The following is a 10,351-nucleotide window of genomic DNA, read 5'->3' as shown; positions in this document are numbered from 1 at the left end:
TTGAGATGTACTCTTATTTTATTATGAACTAAACCCCTTAGATACCTAAGGGGGATAAAACCTATGACGGATCTTGTTATTATTATCTGAACTGTATGATAAATACTTGATTTGTTCTAAATTATGCGTTCTTAATGCTTGAGTTAATATTTCAGGTATTAATTCATGATTTGATGTGCTTATGCAGAGGAGGAATAGACCCTGCCTAAGAGTAGATTTGGCATAATTAAGTGGAGTTGATCGAACGCCTAGAAATAGGGTTACGAGATTTTTTCGGATTAGGGTGAAACCTAATATGGGAGTCCATAGAGTGATTTACTGCTTCCCTAGGGGTTTTAATTAAGAAAGGAATTTCGATTAATTCAACTGAGGGTTAGACGTTATTAGTCTTGAAAGGGATAACAACATAGGTTAGGGAGTCTCACGGATCAAGTCAAGTGAATAAATCGTCCGGTTCAGTCTGATAACAAGTGAAATCTAGGTGGATTCCTCCTTGGGTGTCGTCTTTATCAATTGCTTTTCTTCAAGTATTTTTCCAAATTTTCTTTTCACTTTAATTAAATTAGTTAATTAGTTTAGATAGTTAGTTTAATAAACAAACCCATTTATTCCTAGGCTAGATAATAAAAAAGGTAGTTATTACTGGTACTTTTGGTTCCCTTGGGTACGATATCTCGGTCTTGCCATTACTATACTATTGTTTGATAGGTGCGTTTGCCTTTTCGTCGTGATAATAGTTAGTCTAGGTTTGATCTTCATTATAACTATTTATTACTTGTTACGAATCACGCGATCAAGTTTTTGGCGCCGTTGCCGGGGAAGTGAAATATTAGGAACACTAAATTTTTATTACTTTAGCCATTTATTTTTCTTACAATTTTATTTTATTTTATTATTTATTAATTTACTTTTTCTCTCTCTTGGTAGGTTTTTATAGTTTATGACTAGAAGAAACCCATTAGGACCACTACTTTTTGACGAAGAAATCGATTGCACAGTTCATAGAAATCAAAGGGAAATAAGGCGTAGTTTAAGATACACGGAGAACGAGCGAGAAGACGATCCTTAAACCCCAACCGAAGAGATGGCCAAAAACCTAGGCGATCAGTTGCCTCCTGCAATTGCAGCTAATCAAAATCCTACTCTACGTACTATGTATGACTATGCTAAACCCTCTTTAACAGGAACTGAGTCTAGTATAGTTAGACCTGCTATTGCTACGAATAATTTCAAACTAAAACCTAACACAATTCAGATGATATAGCAGTTTGTTCAGTTTGATGGTTTGCAAGATGAGGATCCCAACACGCACTTGGTGAATTTTCTTGAATTTTACGATACATTCAAAATTAATGGCATTTCTGATGATGCCATTCGCCTTCAGTTATTTCCCTTTTAACTAAGAAACAAAGATAAACAGTGGTTGAACTCGTTATCACGAGGGTCTGTCACTAATTGGGAACAAATGACCGAGAAATTTTTACTAAAATATTTTTCGCCGGCTAAAACGACTACGTTACGTAATGATATCTCTTCTTTTATGCAGATGGATTTAGAAACAATTTATGATGCATGGGAGAGATACAAGGACTTACTGAGAAGGTGCCCTCACCATGGGTTACTACTTTGGCTGCAAGTTCAAACGTTCTACAATGGTGTGAATCCCTCGAAAAGACAAATGATTGACGTAGCTGCTGGCGGAACCATCAACAATAAAACGCCGGAAGATGCCTATGAATTTATAAAGGAGATGTCACTGAATAACTATTAGTGGAAAGCTATGTGGACAAAGCAAACAAAAATAGTTGGCGTTTATAATGTCGACTCAGTTACTATGCTGTCAAATCAGGTAGAACTTCTCAATAAAAAGATTGATAGTTTTCTTGGTTCTACACAGGTACATCTAGTAATGAGGTGTGACTTAAGCGGAGGAGGTGTGCATACAGAATACCAACCCTTCAATCCTACAACTGAAGAAGAACAAGTCAAATATATGGGTAACAATAATTTTATATCTCAATATTTCCCATATAGTAATACCTATAATGCAGGTTGGAGGAACCACCCAAATTTCTCCTGGGTGGTCAAGGGAATCAAAAGCCACAAAATACTTATAGTTTTCAACAGCCACCTTATCAACAAGAGAAGAAATCAAGCCTTGAAGAGATGCTTTCTAAATTAATCTCGGTGTCAGAAACCCGTTTCCAAAATACAGAGATAGCACTTAAGAATCAACAAGCATCAATCCAAGGACTCGAAACTCAGATAGGCCAGCTGTCCAAACTAATCTCCGAACGACCACAAGGTAGCTTACCAAGTAATACAGAACCTAATCCGAGGGAACACCTCAATGCAATTAGTACTCGAAATAAGGACGAACTCATTACACCCAAGCCAGAAATACAACAAAACAACGCGATGAGCAAAGGACGAGAAGAGGTAAACAATAATATCCCAAACAGGTAAGTACGAATCATGAACTTCGTGTGCCATATCCTAAAGCGATGATGAAAGACAGAACAGAAGAAAAATTCGATAAGTTTGTCAAACTCTTAAAGAAATTACATATTAACTTACCCTTTATTGAAGTTCTTTCGCAGATGCCTAACTCAGCAAAATTCTTAAAGGAACTTCTGAGCAATAAAAGGAAATTAGACGCTACATCAAATGTGGAACTCACTGCAGTCTGCTCAGCTATTCTAAAGAAAAAATACCTAACAAATTGAAAGATCCAGGGAGTTTTACAATTCCTTGCTTAATTGGTAGTTTATCTGTAAATAATGCCTTAGCTGATCTAGGGGCAAGTATAAATGTTATGCCCTATAAAATGTTTAAACGACTCGGTCTTGGTAAACCCAAACAGACTAGGATGAGCATACAATTGACTGACAAAACAGTTAGATTTCCTAAGGGTATTATTGAAGACGTTCTCGTTAAAATTGATAAATTTATTTACCCAGTAGACTTCTTTGTCTTAGATATGGATGAGGATAACAAGGTACCGTTAATTTTAGGTCGACCATTTTTAACAACTGCCAGAACCATTATTAATGTAGGCACAGGAGAGCTAACACTTCATGCAGGTGACGATGCAGTAACACTCCAAGCACGCGACTCAGTCAAAACCTCTAAGACTCAAGATAATGCTATAAAACCTATCGAGGATAAAACTAAAATTCAATCATCCTTGTAGGAACTTCCTTGAACCAAGACAACAGAGACAGTGTGCTACTATCATGAAGAGAACAAAGACGTCCATGAGGAATGAAGGTTTCAAATAGAGGAGCTAGATGAATGGCGAGCACATAAGCCGAGAACACGTGATAAATCGAAACTACGCCAACACAAGCCCGATACCTCTCCTAATCAACTTTAGGTTGGCGATAAAGTCTTACTAAATGCCGCAGGTCCCCACATTGTCACTACCACACCAAATGAGGAAATCCCTCTTACGATACTTAGTATTTTTCTATTCAGTACAGTGGAGGTGAGTCATCCCAAGTTCAGCACTTTTTAGGTAACTAACACTTGTTTAAAACCTTATTTTAAAATTGACAACAGGAATGACGAGTATGAACTCCTCAAACCACCATGATCATTTGTCAGAGAGGTTAGTCGAGCTTAGACTATAAATAAGCGCTTCTCGGGAGGCAGCCCGAGCACTAACATATTTTGATTTCTTTATTTTTAACTTCTCACACTTCGAATCAATTAACTTAGTCTTTGAATTGCAAAGTTTTCAGCACACACGGCTAGGCACACGGGCGTGCCTAAAGCTATGGCCAAATAGGGGAAGAGACACGGTCGTCCGATACGGCCATGTTGAAGCAGGACATGATTTCCCCAGAACACGAGGAGCGATAAATCCCCGCGGCCGTGTGACATGGCCGTGGGTGAACTTAGGAAAAACACGAGCGTGGGGATAGAAAACCACAGGCGTGCAGGGACAAGGGTCGATTCTGTTTCTTTGACACGGGCATGCAACACGCCTGTGCCATTCAGCCGTGTAGAATAATACACGGGCATGGGAGAAGCGAACAAGGCTAGACACGGCTGTGTGACATGGCTGTGTTTGACACATGCTTAAGACACATTGGCGTGTGATAGTACCCGGGCACGACCTAACTTGCAAAATTTGAAAAACATGGTCTCACCCTCAAAGTACACGGGCGTGGCCCTAAGCCGTGTAACCATTCCCTATATAAACAAACCACTATTCATCTTCTTCCTCCTTTCAAAACCCTAGCCAAAATCTACCCTCCCCCAACCCCTAATCCTATTCCGGCCACCATTCCCCAGATTTTCACTTCCCCAACCCCCAAACCACCCTCAAATCTACTCCTGTTGCATTAATCCCCATTTTTCCCTCCCAATACCCTTCATTTTCCGACCACATGACTTCCTTCCCGCATCACACGCTCGTGCTCACCAACCAACACGCCCGTGCACTGCCTTACAACAGCCTTTGGTTCACTTTCTTAACCTTATTTTTCGAATTTGTATTGCTACATTAGTATCCTACATGCTTTGCATAGATATTTTTACTATTACAAATATGTTTTAGACAAGTTAGGAATTTGCTTTAGAATTTTCTACATTTGACTTGTTTAAGCTACTAAATAGCATATACTAATTTTAGGCCTATTGCTTAACTACTGATGTATCTTAGATTCTATCAATGCTCATGTATTTTCAGGTACATTATGTCGTCATCAAGAGGCAAGAAAGTCGCGGTCCTATCCTCAAAGAGACGTAAGGGATCGGGTTCTTCCTTGGTACGTGCTACGGCCAAAGTTCGACACCCGTTCCTTGAATTTCTACAAGCTTCGTAGGAGGAGCTATTTCAGATACTACGCGCACAACCCATCACCACATGTCGCTGCATCGACTGGGCCGCCATAGAGCAAGTCCAGCTCACTGATGCCATCCGCGCCCTCCTGTCCACAGACCCATGGGAATGGTTCTTCGCGATTATCGAGCCCACTTATTTAGAGCTAACTTTAGAATTATGCTCTACTTTTCATTTACAGGTGGTGATGACGAACAATGATGACCCAGGCACCATTCACTTCCAATTCGGTGGTCTAGTTCGTGCGATGAGTGTCCTAGAGTTTGGAGTTGCTTTGGGACTTTACACCGATGAATTTATGGAGGAGGAGGACATGAATGCACTACCACGCAATATCCACATCTCCCCCTCATTGTGCTGGAAGGCTTTGGCACCACTCTCTTCCACCTACGACCCCAGCTGCTCGAAGGCCTTAGCTCTCCCCCTTCCCTACGATATCTCCATGCCATATTGGTACACAACTTGACCGGAAGAAGAGAGAGCACTGGCATCATCAACACCCACGATGCCTACTGTTTATGGTGCATGGCGAATGTACACATGACTGACTTGGCCTACTTCATTACTTTCGCCATTCGCCATCAGACCGAGCGGCATAGGAAGGGAGTGATCTCCATCGGCCCCTACGTGACGCACCTTGCCAGACACTTCGGCCTCCTCAACACCGTGGCCCCAGTCATCAGTTCTTACCCTGATAGGTCAGATGTCCCCACAGGGCATCACGACTATGTTACACATGAGGATAATCGAGAGCCGACATGGGACCGATCCTCCTCAGTACCGTCTCTCGCATGCCATTGACGAGGAAGATCTTGAGGGCATCCCTGATGATGTTCCCCACAGCATGAGGAGCCTTCCAGCGCGCCACCTAGAGAACGACTAGTTCATGTGGCTGCTTCATTGGCACATCTTTCTGATCGACTCGCCCACTTCGAGCAATATTGCACTACGCAGTTCGAGATGATTCACGAGTGAGATCGGCAATGGGACCGACAGATGGACGATATGTAGGCCAGGATGTAGCAGCTGTGCTAGCACTTTCACATCGCCACTCCAGCACCACCACCTGAGGTCCCCACCGACGAGGATCATTGAATCCTCCTTTTTTTATTTATTCTTATTTTTATTTTTTATTTTATTTTATTTTTCTTTTTCTTTTGATTTTTATTTCCATTTCAATTTTATTATTTTATTTTAAAAGACATATCGATATTAGTAAATATTACTTTTTCCATTTTCTCGTATTTCTAACAAGTGATTCTACTACGCTCTCTTCAACACCAACTCTTAATAAGCTCTTCATGATTCTACAGACTTCCAAGCAAAGCTGCTAGGAATATTTTACGGAATGAGGAAACAAAAGGGAAACAATACCTCACGAGTGCCATGTTCAACGACCCAATTTCTTTATCTAGCCAAGAGTAATGGTAGCTACCACTTTCCCCGAACACTCCATCCTCAGAATCAAGCTCCACATCCATATAATAGGGAGTTTCACCTCCTTTCCTCTTATGATTTTCTTTATTTTGACTAATTTATCTTTGTACATTGAGGGCAATGTACATCTTAAGTGTGGGGGTGAACATGAAACCTAACTTTTTGCATTATTCTCAAATCCCTGAATTTGGTCTTGTGCTTAAGTGATTTTCTCATAATATTGATAGAATGAATTCTGATTGATCTATAATTATTGTTGATATGTCATGAATTATACCAAGGGAATTATGCATGATTATTTGATTATAGGACCTTAAAGAATCGAGCATGATAAGTTGTTATTTTGAGAAATAAAATTTTTTAGACTATTTCTCCTAAATTGAGGTATTATCTTGAAATCCTAAGTATATAGAAATGACATCAAAAACCCAAATTTTTGGTGAGATTTTTGAGCCTTTTGAGCATATAGCTTTCTTTCTTACTCACTTCTTTTGTGGTTTGAGTGTGTCAACATTGAACTGTTATTCTAGAACTTGCTTCGATTATACATGTCGATATCACACATATGATTTGATATACTGAGATGATAAAGGCAATTAGGATTTAACCCATTTACTCCATAAAAATCCTTCCCACATAATTAACTTATTAACCCATTATGTTGAAATCCTCTTACTTAATTTACCTTTTTATCGAGATTAAATTTAATATTATTACCTCACTATGTTCCCATTTTTTGTTACTGAATCATGAAGTATAATTTCTGTATTGTATTGACTTGATTTGTTCATAAAAAAAATGTAATTCTCGGCAAGCTAAAGTTGTCATGAACTCATGTAAAATAGTTTTAGATATTTGTTTGTGGTTCAGTAATTAAGTTTTTGATAGTGGGGTAACAAATTGAAATTGTCTCAATTCTAACCCCTGTTCTTTAGCTTGTATCCATACTTGTAACCTAAACCCCATTACAACCATGCAAAGACCTTTTGATTAGTGTATCATATCATTTACAAGTGGTGGAGATTTGATTTTCATGCAAGCCTATGGTAATAACTTTTCATGTTAGACAATCGAGTGTTTAATCTTAAACCTTAAACACTTTGAGTGATTTGAGTGAATCTTTAGTGAGGATGTCATCTCCTGTATATTTAGGACTATAGGTAATTACTTAGAGAAAGGAGATTACCTATGATTTTATTATCAAAATATTCGATTTAGATTGTTTGAGGCTTTTAATGCCCCTATAGTTAAATTCTCACTGTATGATTTTCCATGGAATAGTTTGTAACATTATCAATACTAATCATGTGATTGAAAAGAATGAATTCTAACAGTAAATGAAAGTTTTGCTTAAGGACAAGCAAATGCTTAAATGTGGGGGTATTTGATAAACGCCAAATTATACATAGTTTTACCCCAAATACTTAGCATATTTATGGATGTTTACTACTATATTTGTGGATTTTGGTGCTCTTAATCCGGTTATTTCATGTTTTGTACTCAGGAGAGCACCAAGAGTCAAAAGGAGCCAAAAACGAGATAAAAAGGGACAAAACGGACCAAATCGAGAAGATCACACGGCCTAAACCCTGCCACACGGGCATCTCACAAGCCTGTGGCCTTCGGGGGTGTCGACCAAGGTTTACACATTCACACAGCGTGGCCATTAAGCCCACATGGCCGTGGCAATTTAACGGATCGAACACGGCCTAGCAATCACGTCACACGGTCGTGGCACATGGGCGTGTCCATTTTTTAAAGAGTTGTATTTTACACGGAAAAGGGTACTTAGGAAAGAAGAAAGCCAATCCAAAGCCCATATAAACACCCTAAGTATGACATAAAGAGGGGCCCTCTTCAAGAACTTTTCTGGAATACAGAACTACACGCTAGGAATTACTTGAAGAAAGCCAGGCGATCCATCCCAAAAGCCAGAGCTACTTCAAGACTGAAGATCTCTCTCAGAATTCCTTCAGGGGTTTTAGAGTTTTCTTCATGTTTTGTTATTTTTATACTTTTGAGATGTACTCTTATTTTATTATGAACTAAACCCCTTAGATACCTAAGGGGGATAAAACCGATGATGGATCTTGTTATTATTATCTGAACTGTATGATAAATACTTGATTTGTTCTTAATTATGTGTTCTTAATGCTTGACTTAATATTCCAGGTATTAATTCATGATTTGATGTGCTTATGTAGAGGAGGAATAGACCCTGCCTAAGAGTAGATTTGGCATAATTAAGCGGATTTGATCGAACTCCTGTGAAACCTAATATGAGAGTCCATAGAGCGATTTACTGCTTCCCTAGGGGTTTTAATTAAGAAAGAAATTTCAATTAATTCAACTGAGGGTTAGACATTATTAGTCTCGAAAGGGATAATAACATAGGTTAGGGAGTCTCACGGATCAAGTCAAGTGAATAATCGTCCGGTTCAGAGTCAGATAACAAGTGAAATGTAGGTGGATTCCTCATTGGGTGTCGTCTTTATCAATTGCTTTTCTTCAAGTCTTTTTCCAAATTTTCTCTTCGCTTTAATTAAATTAGTTAATTAGTTTAGATAGTTAGTTTAATAAACAAACCCTTTTATTCCTAGGCTAGATAATAAAAAGATAGTTATTACTGGTACTTTTGGTTCCCTTGGGTACGATATCCCGGTCTTGCCATTAATATACTATTATTCGATAGGTGCGCTTGCCTTTTCGTCATGATAATAGTTAGTCTAGGTTTGATATTCATTATAAATATTTATTACTTGTTACGAATCACGCGGTCAAATCTACACTCACTGAAGTGTCGCCTATTACATTACTGACATTCAGGCTTGTTGCTCCTAACACTATCCACACTCGCTACAAACATATTTTAAGGTTTCGAACTTAAATGTTGTTTACCATGATCTCTTCTATAATAACCTTCTGAAGCTGAAGAACGGTTAAGATATTCTTTTAATTTCTTTGATAGTGACAGTATGACTTTCCCAAATGTCGTTTTCCCGAATCACAAGCTTCATAATCGGCTTTTCTCTTTTCTTTGCTAAGCTCATCGACCTTATGTGCTCGGTCAACTAAAATCACAAATTCTTTTAACTCATGAATTTCGACAAGAAACTTTATATCTTTATTTAATCCATCTTCATATCGAGTACACATTGCAGCTTCTGCTGGTACACATTCTCGGGTATATTTGCTAAGTTGCACAAATTTCCTCTCATAAACATATACTATTATCCGACCTTGTTTAAGCTCGAGAAACTCTTTGTGTTTTTTTCAAGGAATCTCTAGCTCACATATTTTTTTCTTCAAAATTCAGTTTTAAAGAATTCCTAGTCTACTCACTCTCTCGGCACAACTGAAACCAATGTGTTCCACCAATGATAGGCTAAGTCTTTCAACAAGGAAACTGCACATTTTACGCATTTAGTCGGTGTACAAGATAATTCATTGAAAAATATGATCGTATTTTCTAACTAGAACTCGACCCTCTCCAGATCATCCTCAACTGTACCTCTGAACTATTCAGCCCCATATTTACTAATTTTATTACCTGGAGGCTTACTTACTCGTGTTGGTTCCAAACCTTGAGGAACTACAGGGATTGATTGGGTAACAGATGGGGGTGGAGATTGTTGAGCCATTGGGTTTGTTTGTATGAACTAGGTAAACCACTCATTCATTATTTGGAAAAAGGCTTCCTTAGCCTCTCCTCCCTGACCCTCAGGTACGGGCCTACTTCCGCTAGATGCTTCCCCGTGAATAGAGGCTTCTACATTACTCTTTACTTCATTAGAGTTAGGTCGGTTGGATGACATCATGTCTATATGAAAATAAAATTCAAATCGAGTCAGGAGTTATCACACTATCATAGGTTATATAATGGCGTGTATTTCTAGAATTGTGCATGCTACGTTTAGTCTAAGAATCGACTAAACCATATCTCTGATACCACTAAATGTAACACCCCTAATCTGTATATGTCACCGAATTAAGGTTACGAAGTGTTACCATAAAAACGTAATGTAAACACATTCATTTCCAAACATTAGGGCATTTTGGTCTGCA

At 38.6% G+C, this 10,351-nt stretch overlaps 1 non-coding gene across 1 annotated transcript; it reads right to left on the bottom strand.

Annotated features, from left to right (window-relative positions):
* Positions 1-1,513: 1,513 nt before the first annotated feature.
* On the bottom strand, positions 1,514-1,620 carry LOC128294739 (small nucleolar RNA R71). The gene has a single exon (XR_008285046.1). It is a non-coding gene; the product is annotated as a small nucleolar RNA R71 (small nucleolar RNA).
* Between the last annotated feature and the right edge of the window lie 8,731 nt (positions 1,621-10,351).

This window comes from Gossypium arboreum, chromosome 6 (assembly GCF_025698485.1).
Source record: "Gossypium arboreum isolate Shixiya-1 chromosome 6, ASM2569848v2, whole genome shotgun sequence".
NCBI classification, from domain to species: Eukaryota; Viridiplantae; Streptophyta; class Magnoliopsida; order Malvales; family Malvaceae; genus Gossypium; species Gossypium arboreum.
This window is presented reverse-complemented; position numbering and strand designations above follow the sequence as displayed.